The sequence below is a fragment of the Sapajus apella genome, unplaced genomic scaffold (assembly GCF_009761245.1).
Source record: "Sapajus apella isolate SASKATOON/1434 unplaced genomic scaffold, GSC_monkey_1.0 scaffold56, whole genome shotgun sequence".
Lineage (NCBI taxonomy): Eukaryota > Metazoa > Chordata > Mammalia > Primates > Cebidae > Sapajus > Sapajus apella.
In genome coordinates this window covers 12,688,821-12,706,173 of record NW_022436996.1, presented here as the reverse complement: position 1 = coordinate 12,706,173, position 17,353 = coordinate 12,688,821, and the positions used below count along the sequence as shown (strand labels likewise).

The 17,353-nt window shown below is 33.6% G+C and overlaps 1 pseudogene; it reads left to right on the top strand.

Moving 5' to 3' along the window:
* The first annotated feature begins 8,652 nt into the window (after nucleotides 1-8,652).
* Nucleotides 8,653-17,353, top strand: part of LOC116528026 — an 84,305-nt pseudogene continuing 75,604 nt past the window's right edge.

The following is a 17,353-nucleotide window of genomic DNA, read 5'->3' as shown; positions in this document are numbered from 1 at the left end:
GTTTTCACTCAGGTGAGAGTGTAACCACAATTTAGGGTCTTAGGGCCCCTCTCAGTTACCATCATTTTGGGTTTCCAGTCTCAGCACATCATTCATAGGTTATGGTGTCCTTATGGTTGCACATTTCTTTCAGTTCTTTTTGTTCCAGTTGAAGAGAGACCATATGACATTCTAGAGGTGGTTGCATGCTAGCATTTAAAACCTTTGAGAGAATACAGCATGCCAGGGAGACTATTATTTTGACTACTGGGAGGACAATAACAAGAGATTGGAGTATGCACCTTACTCAAGTTCCATGTAAGTTAAACCCCTAAAGCCAAATAGATTAAAGAATGAACCAGATAAAGAGTTTACTCACTTAACTAAGCAGTCTCTTTGTTCCCCTACCACTGAAATTCTATGATCTTCATTTAATGTATTTCTCCATAGACCACAAGTACCGGTAGCTACACAGATACTTCTCTGTTTAGCCAATTCTATCATAACTTTCACAAGAGAATTTAAAGACTGTTGTGTAAGTGTAGCCTTTACAGTAGAATTTGCTAAAGAGACTGTCATGGGGAATAAATTTCTAATCATTGCTTCTTTTACTTTAAACCATGGAAAAAGGGCCTAACAAGTGATGTCTTTCTAGAATAATGAAGACCTCCTGGAAATGTTCTCTTTAACCCATGATGTAGGTTAAGAGGAGTGAACCAGTGTTTTGTTTTTGACTGATTATGAGGCAATGTATGTACCATTAAAGTTTCTTACCTACATTGGACCTTTATCCTTTATCTTTCAAAGTATAAGGTTATCTATGTATAATGCTGGGTGCAAACTACTTCACAAATGAAAGTATGCCCCATAAGTGCACATAATAGACCCCTTTTTCACTTCTATTGTTCATTAGAAGCATAAGCAAGAAAAACATTCAAAGATAAGTTTCATGATGGTAGAAGTCTTAATCTGTGAACTTAGGGAAAGCTGCTCACGTCAAGGATGCCATCTTCCTGGGAAAAATTTCCCTGGTTAGTTTTATCTTGAGGGTTCCAATGGGTGTGCAGTTACAAGAGAGTGAAGGGATGCTTCTTAGTTGTGAGGTCATTAACCCAAAGTTCAAGGTTCCAAAGTTTTGTTGTAGTGTGGATGGCAAGGACAGTCTTTCTCTGATGTTCTCAGAAGGTCTGAACCATAAAAAGCTTTTTTTTTTTTTTTTTTTTTTAACTTGGCAAAAATACATTGTGGCATAATAATCTACTGCTGTAACTTCAGCCCTCTTGCATGGGAAAGGTTTTATACAACCATAAAACATGCATTGAAAATAACAGTTGAATGAAATTTTTTTAATAAAATGTTTAAATGGCCTATCAGTGACCAAATGTACCTGCAGCTTCAATTGTTTTCCCAAGAATATGAGACAAAATATTCATTATAAACTATTTTAGTAATGTGTAAGTTACCACACCAATGTATTCCATTTGGATTATTTTATCTTTTCCTGAATGAGTCATGGAATGCAGAAATTTAAATAATAAAAGCTTCAAGGAATCAGGAAGAACAAGGTGGCCATTCTGGTCCATGCTTAATCTGGTCCATGCTTAATTAGATTAGACTTATATCCTCTTGAATACCAGTTGTTTTCCAAATTAATGTGCATAGCACTGATAACTGATGGATTATAACAGGTAATTTGACTTAGACTGTGGAGTTTATGCAAATTATATATTTAAACAATTTCAGTATCAGCTGGTTTAACATCAAAAACTGACAAAGTGTTTTCTGACATTTAATTAGTTTTTTGTTCTACTTGGGTTAGTAACTTTATACAAGGAAATTTGGTTATTTCTGTGGTTTGCAATAACTTAATAACCATAATTATAATTGATAGCATACACTTAGACCTTAGAATTTTTAAAACTCCATACAATTTTGGAGCATATATTAGTATTAGTCACAAAAATATAACCTAAAGAAGATTGAACATCATTCTGTAGATTGTTTACACGGCTGGTAGTTTCTTCTGCTGTGCAGAAGCTCTTTCATTATATTAGGTCCCATTTGTCAATTTTTGTTTTTGTTGCAATTGCTTTTGGCCTATTCATCATGAAATATTTGCCAGGTGCTATGTCCATAAGGGCTTTATAAGGAAAGGAGAAACAAGATCTTTGCAGACAAGCAAATGCAAAGGGAATTCATTACCACCAGACTTGCCTTACAAGAATTCCTTATGCAAGTGCTAAATATGGAAATGAAAAACCATTACAATCCAACATAAAAACACTTAAGTACATAGACTTAAGTACATTGACACTATAAATCAACTACAACATCAAGTGTTCATAACATGCAGCTAACAACATGATGACAGGATCAAACCCACACATATCAATATTAACCTTGAACATAAACAGGCTAAATGCTCCACTTCAAGGCATAGAGTGGTAAGTTGGATAAAGAAGCATGATTCAAGTAGATGTTATCTCAGTGATACACATCTCACATGCATTGATATACATAGGCTCAAAGAAAAGTGATGGAAAAAATGTCTACTAAGCAGATAGAAAACAAACAAACAAAAAACAGATTGTTGTTCTAACTTCAGACAAAACAAGAGTTTAAACCAACAAATCAAAAAACACACACAAAAGGCATTACATGATGATAAAGGTTGTAGTTCCACAAGAAGACTTAACTATCCTAAATATACATGTTCTCAACAGTGGAGCACCCAGATTCATAAAACAAGTTCTTAGAGACCTGCAAAGAGAATTAGAGAATTACACAGTAATAGGGGGAGACTTCCACATCCCACTGACAGTATTAGACAGATCATCAAGGCAGAAACTGAAAAAAAAAAAATGAGAGCTGAATTTGACACTTGGAGAAATGGACCTAACAGACATCTATAAAACATTCCACCAAACAACAACAGAATGCAGAAACATTCTTCTCATTTACACATGGAACATACTCTAATCAACCATATGATTGGCCATAAAACAATTTTGAACAAATTAAAAAAAAAATCATACCAACCACGCTCTTAGACCATAGCATAAAAAATGGAAGTCAATATTAACCAGTTCTTTCAAAACCATACAATTACATGGAAATTAAATAATTTGCTCCTGAAAGATCTTAGGGTAAACAATGAAATTTAGGCAGAAATCCAGGAATTCCTTGAAACTAATGAAACAAAGATACACATACCAGAATCCCTGCGACATAGCTAAAGTAGTGTTAAAAATATAGTTTATAGTACCGAATGCCCACATCAAAACCTGGCAGAGGTATAACAGAAAATAAAAACTTCAGGCCCATATTCCTTTGAAAGAATTAATAAGATTGAGAAACCATAGCAAGACTAATAAAGAAAAAAAGAGAGGATCTAAATAAGCCAATCAGAAATTACAAGGGACATTATCACAAAAATCCCTCAGAGACTGTTAGAAAACACCTCTATGTACACAAAATAGAAAACCTAGAAGAAGTGGATAAATTCCTGGAAAAAATGCAACCTCACAAGATTGAACCAAGATAAATTTAATCCCCAAACAGACCAATAATGAGTTCTGAAATTGAATCAGTAATAAAAAGCCTACCAACAAGTAAAAGCCCAGGACCAAATGGATTCACAGCCAAATTCTACCATATGTATAAGGTAAAGCTGATATCATTCCTATGGAAATTATTCCAAAAAATTGAGTAGGAGGATCCTCCCTAACTAATTCTAGGAGGCCAGCATCATTCTGATACCAAAACCTGGCAGAGACACAACAAAAAGTTATCTTTAGGCCAATACCCCTGGTGAAAATAGATGCAAGAGTCCTCAACAAAATATTAGCAAACTGAATCCAGTGGCACATCAAAAACCTAATTCACTATGACCAAGTAAGCTTCATTCTTGGGATGCAAGGTTGATTCAACATATACAAATTAATAAACATAATTCATCACATAAACAGAACTAAAAACAAAACCATGTGACCATTTCACTAAATGTAGTAAAGGCTTTCAATGAAACTCAACATTACTTCATGTTAAAAACCCTCAGCAAACTAGGCAAATCTCAAAATAAGGATTTCTTGTGACAAACCCACATTCAACATCATCCCAAATGGGTAGAAGCTGGAAGCATTCCCCTTGAGAATCAGAACAGATTGAGGATGCTTACTCTCACCACTTCTCTTCAACCTAGTGCTCAAAGTCTTAGCCAGAGCAATTAGAATTCTGTTTTCTACAGGATGAGTAGATCCACCATCTAACTGAAGAGTGAATTAATAAGTAACACTGTTTTACATCTTCCTGATGTTTCTTAACCAGATCCAAGCCTTGAGTTCTAAAGAGAAGCTTTGCTAAGTTAGTTCCACAGAACCCTAACAATAGTCATTGTATAATTGTTGAAAATACATAAAACTAGGCATTTATATTACTATTACTTCTTCAAAGACTGGACATTTTTGAGGTTCCTTTCCCTTTTTGCTCAGATCATCGTCCAGTCTGCTCCTTAATTTTTCTAACAAATGACTTTTTTTTTCAGATGAATAAGTATACATCTATAGTTTATTAAACTTTAATTTTTATATACTAAAAGGAATTTTTAAAAATGCATGCAAATCTAACATGTTACTGCAAAAATTGCTAATCACCCCAACACACTCGAAAAGTTTCAACCTAGAAGAGAGAACAGGTAAAGTCCAATCTTGCTCCTTCTCCCTCATTGAACTCTGCATTAAAGAAGAAGGAGGAGAAGAACATAACCTTCTTTCCCTTCTCAGTTGTTGGGACACGTAGAACAACGAAAATTTTAAATTTATTAGGACCTCAAAAACTGAAAATGTTTCTGAAGTTATGGAATCTGTCCATGCTGACAATAGGAGAACTGATCCCAAGTGAGGGAGTGGAATTTGATATAGACTATATTATTTGATGTGCCCTTATGGTTTTCTTTAGACAAGATATATTATACAAATATGGTAGAATAAAAGTCGATTACTACTTTAATAGTTTGAACTGGTTATGGTACAAGCTTAAAGAAAATTAAATTAAAATAGAAAACAAAGGAAAAGTAACTGCTGTAAATTAACCAATATGTATCTTGCCTAATGTTTTCCTAAACATGAGGTCAAAATGGAGCACAGCCCTTTTAAAACTAGTTTGTATTAAAAGTTTGTGCCCACAATGATTTGTTTCTTATACTCTTTTTATTTTATAAAAAGAGAAATGTATATTCATAAGAAATTAGGAGGTAAATCCTGGAAGTCAGATATTCAAACAGCTCTTTTCCTTGGAAACTCCCCCAGGCTATCATGATTGATTACTCCTAATTTCCTTTTGAAACAAAATGTCAGGCATAGACCCTTAACAGAATTTGAGTTTTAAGTGTTTTGCCAGATCAGTGACTAGAGTTGGAATAAAATCTTCAGAGTGGGTAATAGAAAAAACATTTTAAAATCAGACTAAATTTTTTCCAAACACTTTTGAAAAAATTATAATAAATATTATTTATTGAAACCTTTAACAACTTAAGCATAAGTGTATTTTGATGGTATGGACAGGTTTTGTGGCTGTGCATAGGAGCAAGAATGAAAAGGAACAACAAATGAATACTCTGTTCATAATCTATAGCTAATTATTTGTATTATCACAACAAAGAGCTGCTATAACACTAAATGATTATTAGAAAAATATTAATAGGTGGTTAAAAATAATGAAATTTAGATTTCAATTATCTAATCTACATTGAGAGTTGTTTTGTATAAAAGTAACTGAAATTGCATATCTTTTACAAAATTAAAGTGAAGGTTTCAAATGGGCTCTTATCTCTCAATTAAGTAAATTTTTAAAACATTGTTTAAAAAACTACCTTAGGCAGTTAAACTTTCTTCCCTGTTTAAGAGTTATATTTTTGCCTTCAGTAGATATTAACTGATTAATCAATAAATGAATGGATACAGAAACTGGTAGATACAAGGGAATGCTACTCAGCCATAAAAAGGAATGAATTAATGATATTTGCAGAAACCCGGTTGGGATTGAAGACTATTATTCTAAATGAAGTAACTCAGGAATAAAAAACCAAACACCATATCTTCTCACTCGTAAGTGGGAGCTAAGCTATGAGGATGCAAAGGTATAAGAATGATACAATGGACTTTGGGGACTTCGGGGGAAAGGGTGGGAAGAAGTTGAGGAATAAAAGGCTGCAAACCGGGTTCAGTGTATACTACTTGGTTGATGGGTGCACCAAAATCTCACAAATCACTGCTAAAGAACTTACTCATGTAATCAAGTACCACCTGTTCTCCTAAAACTTATATATATATAAAAAGCTGAAAGTATTTGAGCTTGCATCAGTGTTTACAAAAACAAGAGCATTGAAATCCTATGAAAATAATAAAGTATACTTCATGTGAACAGTAAAAATCATGCAAATTGGTTTCCCCCTTGTTTATACTCTGAAAAGATCAAGATACCATTTGGTCTGCTTGTGTATAACATGTTGCTTTGTGACAACAAGCTTTGTCACTGTTTCAGAGACAATACTGTCGTATTGGGAATGTAAATAAAATAAGCTACTTTTAAAAAGGTAAAAATTTCAAGTCTTTACTTGAGAAAAGAAAACAAGTTTTCAAAGCTTTCAAAATAGTGTTTTTTAGTGGCACTAAAACTTAAAAACCCTACATTGTAATGTTAGAATGATGTAAAAAAATACATGAATCTTTTCATAACTTGGTATATGACATTTCTCTTATATGTTGTCTTAATGAGCTAGGTTCTCTAATACTATTATATTTGAGAATAGATTTTCTTTGGAGATAAATTCAATTTGAACTGTGATAACTTCTAACATTTAAAGAACAGTTTCTTCAAAAAAGTAAAGTTTTCTCCAGATTTGAGTCTATATCAGATGCCTACTTAATTGAGAAAGACAAAAAAAGTGAAAATTGTTTGTTTATTTATTCATTTTAGAAATGGGTTCTCTTTTGTACAGGCTGGAGTGTTTTTACTAGAAATAAAACATTTGGACTTCTCTCTTTTTCTTTTTTTAAGAAAAAAATTTGAAAGGTATTTGAGTTTATTTCTCAGTTCTCTATTTTGTTCCATTGGTCTATGTGCCTATTTTTATATTAGTACCATACTCTTTTGGTGACTATGGCTTTATAGTATAGTTTGAAATCAGGTAATGTGATTCCTCCAGATTTGTTCTTTTGCTTAGCCTTGTTTGGCTATGGAGGCTCTTTTTTGGTTCCGTATGAATTTTAGAATTGTTATTTTCTAGCTCTGTGAACAATGATTGCGATACTTTGATGGGGATTGCATTGAATTTGTAGATTGCTCTGGGCAGTATTGTCATTTTTACAGTATTAATTCTACTCATCCATGAGCATGGGATGTGTTTCCATTGTCTATGATTTTTTTCAGGCTGGAGTGAAAGAACTGTGATTACTTCTAACATTTAAAGAACAGTTTCTTCAAAACAGCAAAGTTTTCTCTAGATTTGATTCTATATCAGATGCCTACTTAATTGAGAAAGACAAAAAGAGTGAAAATTGTTTATTTATTTACTCATTTTAGAAATGGGTTCTCTTTTGTACAGGCTGGAGTGCTTTTACTAGAAATAAAACATTTGGACCTCTCTCTTTTTTTAAGAAAAAAATTTAAAATGTATTTGAGTTTATTTCTCAGTTCTCTATTTTGTTCCATTGGTATGATTATAGCTTTGTTCCGTTGGTATGGTTATAGCTCTCTGCAGTCTTGAACTCCTGAGCTCAAGTGCTCCTCTCACTTCTGCTTCATGAGTAGATGGTATTACAGGCGCAGACCACTGTACTTGGATTAAAAAAAATAAAAAGATGCACAGAGACAGGGTCTCATTATGTTGCCCAGGCTTGCCTTGAACTCTGGCCTCAAGTTATCCTTCCACCTTGGTCTCCCATATTGCTGGGATTTTACAGGTGTAAAATCACCATAACTGACTACCAATTGTTGTTTTATGTTTATAACATTAGATTCTCAGGTGACCATAGTCCCAAGTATAAAGGCCAGGTTTAGTCTTATCTGCTACAAGCATTATTTTAATATTACACAATAAGATGTTATTTTATGTTTATAACATTAGATTCTCAGGTAACCATGGTCCCAAGTATAAAGGTCAGGTTTAATCTTATCTGCTACAAGCATTATTTTATTACACAATGAGATGGATGCAAAACAAGAGTAAAAATGGTTCTTTGATGACAGAAACATCAATGTGCATTTTCTCTTAATTCTCACCACCTAGTGAGATTTTATTAGTATTTTCATTTTATATGTTAGGAAAACAAGATTCAATGTCTCAGTCTGCAGAACTAATAAATGACAGAGCTAGTATTCAAATTTTCATTCTCTTGGTTGAAGCTCCATATTTTCATTACTCCATGATGCCACAAACAAAAAAGTTCAAGCCTTGAATCCTGCCCTCCAAGAGAGAAATAAACAAAAAGGACAAAAATGAAAAGTCTAGCAAGGTGAGATTTGGTAACATGGTGAAATCCTAGTGGATAGGTCATCAGAATTCTGGGAGTTCAAAGAGAGACTTCAGTGTTGAATAGATATGGGTGAAGGAGAGGTTCTAATGACTGGGTCTTGAGAAATATGCTCTAACAGTTAAATAGGAGTTAAGTAGTCATGGAGGATGTTGGAAAGCATTATGGAAAAGGGAGTAGCAGAAACAAAAATGGCATGTGGATCTGGGATGTTGTTCGCAGGTTATGGGAAGCACCAATCTATCCATAGAGAACATCTGTTGAATTAAGTCTAGAATGAAAAATGGGTCAGGTAAGACCAGTTAGAGATGGAATACACAGACCATGGGCTGACCATATACTAAATTAGACTTCTGGCCCATAACCTGCAGCAACCAGCCTGGGAAGCCAAACCACAACCTTCACAGCAATCAACCCTAAGGGGCTGGGACTTTATTAATAATGGCCAGCCTCTCTAATTTTTTCTTCTGCTTCCAACTTAGGATCAACCAGAGAAAGCTAACAATGCTCTTCTAACCAATTACATACCATGGCCCACTTCTGGCCTGTCTCCAGCTTCCTGGTACCAAAAACCTCCAATCAGGGCATATCTGAAGTCTTTCTTTTTCCACTATAAATCTTTTCTTTTCCTCTGTGTCTGACTTTGGACTTCTATCAAATGCCAGTTGCAGTGGCTAACTCCCTTGCTGTAGGAATCTCTGAATACAATACATAGCTATTGCCTGTTCTCATTTGGATGTAAGGTTAGGAATGAGAAGAGAGTCCAAGAATATGGCAGAGAAGTGGAAATCGTAAAGAGAAAGGTGAGGGGAGATTTAATCTTCGACAATTTTCATTCTTTCTTTCTACAAATATTTACTGTGCCACCACTTGGCCATTTAATTAGAATTTTCTGGATAACTTTTGTTTCTATGAATAATAGATTTTTAATAACAATGAATATCACCACCATACTCATGTACTCTTTTTCCATCTTTTATTCCTGTTACATAGTTGATTAGTGGAAGAGACAGTTATTGGTCCTTCTTTCTCAATTAGATGCATGAATGCTGTATGATATCTAGAGGACCAGGGATTTCTCTCTCTCTTTTCCTTTCTTCTCTAGTGAAACCAGTTAAAAGCAGAAACTTTGGAAAGTGTATTAGGTCTACAAGACTGCTGGATAAATATTTAAAACAAAATTCCCTCCCAACCCAGAAAACCTCTCCACAAAGACAGAAGAAGAAGAAAACAAATTTATTATTAAATAAGCATTACGATGCACATCACAAGCATTTGACTGAGACTGCAAAGACAGAAAAAATTTTATACAGCTAAGGAGACACAACTCAGTACAAATGTGTTCTCATGATAAACAATAGCTATTCCTCAAGTAAGAGAACTTGACAGCACCATTTGTCACACAGAGTTTACCCTAAATTCACTTGGTAGTTGGGGTGACCATCTGTGTTAGCTCATTGGCTTTTTGGAAGAGAAAAATAAAATTTTCATATATTTGTGACAAGGTAGTTTTGCAACTTGGTGTGAAGAACCCATTCTAAGTTGTCAGGCTCCTGAGCTATGCTTCTACTTAAGTTAGTCTCCCATGTTAGATTCCTACAATTCTACATAAACTGGAAGACAAAGGTACTATCTTCCTTGATGATTACATTTTAAAAAGTGGTTTTTGGGTCCTTGAGAAAAATATACCCTGGTTATACAGCTGGCAGGAGGTTTATTTAGCTTTTACAAATATTTACTTATAGTTTAAAGATACAGAGAAAACTTTCAAGGACAAGTTCTAAAGCATATACTCTAATAAATAGGAGGTGAGAAATCTCTTCCTTTACTTTCAACAGGGAGAAGTAAACCACTTTTTGAAAATTTAAAATTTGCGTTTTCACTTACAAAGACCGAAACTTTTTCATTCTTATCCATTCCAAGCATCGTGTTCGCGATCCTATTTTTGTCTTTCCACTTACGCTACATTTTTCTACCTAGTCTTCACAAATAATGAGGTTAACATTTTGCTGTTCCATCTGCTTTCTGTGTGCCTTTGTTTCTCAGATATACATGGGGGAAAGGTAATACTGAAAGATTCCTCAAACCCCAAAATGTTTCATATGTGGCTCTTCTCCCTATTAATGCAAGGAGGTTCAGGATCAGCACAATTGGGATTGGGAAGAGGTCAGTCACACTTTGTGGAATTCTTTTGCTTACATGGCTGGGTTCCAAATGTGTTCTTGACTTATATCCCTCTTGTGGTGTACTTAAACCAATCAAATATGGTTCTCTGCTATTTATTTTATTTCTGTTAGTAAACTACATTTTCTTTCCCTTGATCTTATAGAACAAGAAACTCACCATAGCAAACTTTTCAATACTTATTCTCCTCTAATTTGTATTAAAAATTCCAAAATGCAATTGCAAACATACTATATTTAAAAAGTAAGAATTGAATGAGATGCCAAAGGTGGAGACATAGAATTGAATGCCATTAGACAATAACCTAAATGATGAGAGATGATCATTTCACCACTTGAAAGAGGACAGTGAAATAGGTTCAGAGGGAAAACTCTCAAAACTCAAAGAAATGAAAGGAGAAGAAAAATCAGGAAATGCGTATGAGCAATGCAAATGCTGAGATAAAATTAGGAAGGTGCAGTGTTCCTGAGTTCAATAAATGACAGAATTTCAAGAACAGAGGCCTGTGTATAGTGACATATCCCAGACTGTGCAAAAAGAAACCTGAGTAATAATTCATTACCAGACAAGGAAGAAGTCATTAGGTTAATGTGAGATTTTCATTGCTGTTAAGAAAAGTCAGACAAAAGGGAATTTAGAGAGAAAATCTGGTACAATTGTGTTACAAAACTTCATAGATTAATTCTGGGGTAAAAAGGAGCAGAAAAATTATGCTTAGTCTGTGCGTTAGACATCAGAGGTATTGCCAGTGTCAAGATCTGTGTTGAAGTAGTTGTGAACCCTTAAAATTAGGGACGAATTAAGAATCACATAACCTGATCAAGCTTGTCCAATATTGAGAAATTGTATTAATTTCATAGTGCCTACATGGATTAATAGGAGGTAGAGCAAGGAATGTCACTAACATCTTCAAGATGGGAATTTGAACAAGAATTGAGATGCTTGAAGTGTTGATTTTCTCATGTTTGAAAATGACCTATCTTTCCCTCTACCGAAGTCATTCATTCTTAGTGACTTTCAGCAAAGTTATAATTTTGCATATAGAAAGAAATATTTTGCAATTGGTTTTAAAAAACCTTTCTAGTAAGATATAATTTATATATTTAAAAGTGCACACAGTGAATGTGTATCTTGATGAATTTTTGTAGTTGCCTACAGTAATTTAGCAGTAACTTTAAATTATATATTTAAAATTGGTGTTTTCTATTATTTGATATACAGAAGTTCGTTTAACTTTTGGAGCCTCTGAAATCCCCAAATTTTGCATAAATCTCTTATTCTAATGTATCATCTGTAGTTCTGTATAGTAATAGCTTGTTTTGGCATTGGCATGCCTTATTATTTTTATTTCTTTTTTTCTTGTACTTACAATGGTCTTCAGTATGATGTTACATAGAACTGGTGAAATTTATTTATATTTTATTACCGATTTTACTGTGAATTTTTAATTATTTCAACCTGAGTATTCATGCAGTAGTGTTTGTTTCTTAGTTTGATTTTGGTTAATATTCTCTTTCAGATACTTTCCCTTTTAAGAATGATGAATTACTGTTGTATTTTATTAAAAGTTCATTTAAAAATAACTATTGTTAATATACATTTTTAATTCTGAGTTTGTATATATCTACATGAATTAATAGGTTTTCTCATGGTTTACTCTAACTAGGTTTAATTTGCATTTTAATAAATTCTACTTGCTAATAATTTTGAATATAATTTTGGCTTCTCTGTTTATGAGTGAGCTTGGCTAGTCAGTCTGTTTTTTCATAGCGTTTTTAACGTTGAAACTAGACAATACTAGCTTAATGAAATGCGTTGGAGAATGTTCTGGACTAAACTGTGCTCCCCTAAAATTCATATGTCAAAGCCATAGCCCCCAGTGTGACTATTTGGAAATAAGGCCTATAAAATTAATTAAGAGATTAATCTATTACTTATAAGATTATTAAAGTTAAGTGGGATCATATGGTTGGGGTCCTAATACAATAGGGTTAGTGTCCTTATCAGAAGAGACACTAGAGAGCTACTCTCTCTTTCTCTGCAATGTGAGGATACAGTAAGAAGATGGCATCTGCAACCCAATAAAAGATTCCTAACAGAAACCAAATCAGTCAGCACCTAGGTATTGGACTTCTGAGCCTCCAGAAACATAAGAAAATAAATTTTTTTATTCCAAGCCACCCAGTCTATGATATTTTGTTATGGAAGCCCAAGCAGACCAGTGCAGGGAAGGGTTGCTTATTCTACCATAATCTAAAAAAACTAATCTAAAAAAGTAATCTAAATTGGGAGGTGTTGTCTCATTTCGTTAGAACTTGCCTTAAAGTGGCAGAGATTTTGTGGAAAGAGTTTTATCTGTCAATTACGTATATGCATGGTTTTATTTATTTATTTATTTAATTTTTAAATAGAGATGGTGTTTCACCATCTCAGCCAGGCTGGTCTTGAACTCCTGACCTCGTTATCCACCCATCTCAGTCTCCCAAAGTTCTGGGATTACAAGCGTAAGCCACTACACCCGGCCCATGTATATGCATGTTATAAGAACATTCTGGCTTTATAGATTTTCTTCTCAAGTAAACATAGAATTTATATTATTCTTAAATATTTTTATTTGTCATTGAATTCCAAATATTTTTTGTAATTATTTCTTTTTAAAAAAATTTTATTGATATACTGTACTTACTAATGATATATTAGGCAAATCAAGAATATAACTATATATTTCTATATACATAGGTATATATTCATGTTACCATCACTCATGTAAATCTAGAAAATACTTCTGGCACACCAGAATGTTCCCTCATGTCCCATTCCAGACAAAGTTTCAGAGATATTCTGTATTTCCATTTTGTTTATAAATTTTCTAAGTTTTGGTAAGTAGTATTTTTCAAAAAATTTGTCAATTTAAGTTGAATTGTCATGAACAAAAAAAATGTTTTAAATAATTTACCAATGCATTCTCCAGGCCTGGGGATTAGTTTCTGGAAAGTTTTAAAGTTGTGAATTCAATTTTTAATAAATATTAGACTATTCTAATTATTTTTTCTTTTCTGAACAGATTTAGTAAATTGTGTTTTTAAAATCATTTGTTTCAAAGAACAACTCATGGTTTTGCTGATCTTTTGTATGGTTTTTTGCATCCTAAGGTCCTTCAGTTTAGCTCTAGTTTTGGTTATTTCTTGCCTTGTGTTAGCTTTGGGGTTGGTTCGCTCTTCTTTTTCTACTTCCTCCAGGTGTGATGTTAGGTTGTTAATTGAGATCTTTCTAACTTTTTGATGTCAGCTTTTATCACTATAAACTTTCTTATTAACACTATTTTAGTTGTGTCTCAAAGATTCTGGTATGTTGCATCTTCATTCTCATTAGTTTCAAAAAATTTCTCGATTCCTGCCTAAATGTCACTGTTTACCTGAAAGTCATTCAGGAGAAGTTTGTTTAATTTCTGTGTAATCCTATGGTTTTTAGTGATTTTTATTTTTATTGTGCTGTGGTCTGAGACTGTGATTGGTATGATTTCAGTTTTTCAAATTTGCTGAGAATTGTTTTGTATCCAATTATATGGTTGATTTTAGAGTATTTGCCTGCTAGTTCTACTAATAAAAAATATTCAAATAAACACAATAAAAAACGACAAAGGGAACATTACCAGCAACCACACAGAAATACAAGAAACCCTCAGAAACTACTATGAATACTTCTATGCACACAAATTAAAAATACTGAGAAGGTATGAATAAAATTCTGAAAGCATACAACCTCACAAGATTGAACCAGAAAGAAGTTGAATCCCTGAACAGACTAATAATGAGTTCTGAAATTGAATCAGTAATAAAAAGCCCACAAATCAGAAAAAAGCTCAGGACCAACTGGATTTGCAGCAAAATTCTACTGAAACTATTCCAAGAAATTGAGAAGGCGAGTCCTCCCTGACTCATGCTATGAGGCCAGAGACACATGGCAGAGATACAACAATAAAAGAAAACTTCAGGGCCAGTATTCTTGATGAACATAGATGCAACAATCCTCAACAAAATGTTATCAAATAAAATCCAGAGCCGCATAAAAAAATCTCATCCACCACAATCAAGTAAGATTTATCTCTGGGATGTGAGTTTGGTTCAACAAACACAAATCAGTAAATATGATTAATCACATAAATGGAATTGAAAACAGAAAACACATGATCATCTCAATGGATGTAGAAAAGGCTTGTGATAAAGTTCAACAACGATTGATGTTACAAACCCTCAAAAATAGACATTCAAGGGACATATTTCAAAATAATAATAGCCGTCTAGGACAAAACCCACAGCCAGCATCATACCGAAAAGGCAAAAGCTCAAAGCATTCCCCTTGAGAACAGGAAGGAGACAAGCATGCCTACTCTCACAACTCCTGTTGAACATAACACTTGAAGTCCAAGCCAGAGCAATCAGGCAAAATAAATACAGAAAAGACATCTAAATAGAAAGAGAGAAAGTTAAACTATTTTTGTTTGCAGATGATATGATTCTAGGCCTAGAAATCTCTATAGTCTCTGCTCAAAAGCTCCTAGATTTGATTAAAAAAACTTGAACAAAGTTTCAGGATACAAAATTAAGTACAAAAGTCAGTAGCATTTCTACACACCAAGGATGTCCAAGCTGAGAGACAAATCAAGAATGCAGTCCCATTCACAATAGCCACCGAAAGAAAAAATACCCAGGAATACAGCAAATCAGATAGGTGAACAGTATCTACAATGAGTGTTACAAAACACTGCTTGAAGAAATCAGAGATGACATAAACAAATAGAAATTCCATGTTCACGGAGAGAATCAATACTGTTAAAATGGCAATGCAAAGCAATTTACAGACTCAATGCTATATCTATCAAACTGCCAATAATATTCTTCACAGAATTAGTAGAACACATTTAAAAATTCACATGGACTCAAAAAGAGCTCCAATAGCCAAAGCAATTCTAAAAGAAAAGAACAAAGTGGGAGGCATCACATTACCTGACTTCAAGCTATACTACAAGGCTACAGTAACCAGCACAGCATGGTACTAGTGTAAAATAAGACACTTAGACCAATGGAACAGAATAGTGAGGGCAGAAATAAAGCTGAGCACCTACAACCATCTGATCTTTAGCAAAGTCAACAAAAACAAGCAATGGGGAAAGCACTCCCTGTTCAATAAATGGTGCTGGGGTAACTGGCTAGCCATATGCAGAAGGTTGAAATTGGACCCTTTCCTTATACTATATACAAAAATCAGCTCAAGATGGATTAAGAACTTAAATTGAAAACCTTAAACTGTAAAAACTCTGGAAGATAGTCCAAGATATACCATTTTAGATATAGGCCCTGTCAAATATTTCATGACCAAGACACCAAAAGCAATTGCAACAAAACAAAAATTGACAAATTAGACGTATTTAAGCAAAGATTTCTTATGCATGTCAAATAAATGATCAACAGTCTAAATAAACTGTCTACAAAATGAGAGAAAATATTTGCAGACTATGCATCCAACAAAGATCTAAGATGCAGAATCTATAAGGAACTTAGACAAAATAAGCAAAAACCAAACAATCCTATTAAAAAGTGGGCAAAGGACATGAACAAACACTTTTTAAAATAAGACATATATGTGGCTAAGAAATATGAAAAAATGCTCAACATCATTAATCATTAGAGAAATGCAAGGCAAAACCACAATCAGATACCGTCTTACACTAGTCAGAATGGCTATTTTTAAAAGTCAAAAAATAATCATGCTGACAAGGCTTTAGAGAAAAAGGAATGCTTATACAGTAATGGTGGGAATTTAATTCACTAATCCATTGTTAAAAGCAGTTTGTTAATTTCTCAAAGAATTTAAAACAGAACTACCATTCATCCCAGCAATCCCATTACTGGGTATATACCCAAAAGAATATAAATCATTCTAGCATAAGACATATGAACGCATATGCTTATCACAGCACCACTCATAATGGCAAAGACATGGAATCAGTCTAAATGTCCATCATAGTAGATTGGAAGAAGAAAATGTGGTAAATATATACTACGGAATATGACATGGCCATAAAAAGAATGTGTTTGTATCTTTTCAGCAACATGGATAGAGCTGGAGGCCTTTACCCTGAGTGAACTAACACAAACAGAAAACCAAATACCACGTTCTCACTTATAGATGGGAGCTGAACATGGAGTAACCATGAACACAAAAAAAGTGAACAACAGACCCTGGGGCCTACTGATTGGAGAGGCAGAGGAGGGTTAGGATCAAAAAATTACCCATAGGGTACTATGCATATTACTTGTGTGACTAAATCATCTGTACACCAAACCCTGGTGACACACAATTTACCTGTATAACAAACCTGAACATGTATCCCTGAACCTAAAATAAAAGTGTATAAATATATAAAATTAAAAAATAAAATACAATGAAAGAATTAGTTCTTTTCATCTAGATTTTTAAATTTAGTTTTTTAAAGAGTAATATGTTCTTAACTTTTTAATGTCTATTGCTTTTGTGATTTTTCTTTTTTCTTTGTTGATATTGGTAATTTGCTTATATTCCTTTGTTTTCTTTAACTGTATTGCAATATTTTAATCAATTGTTTTCATCCTCTCAAATAGCAAACTGTTGGCTTTGTT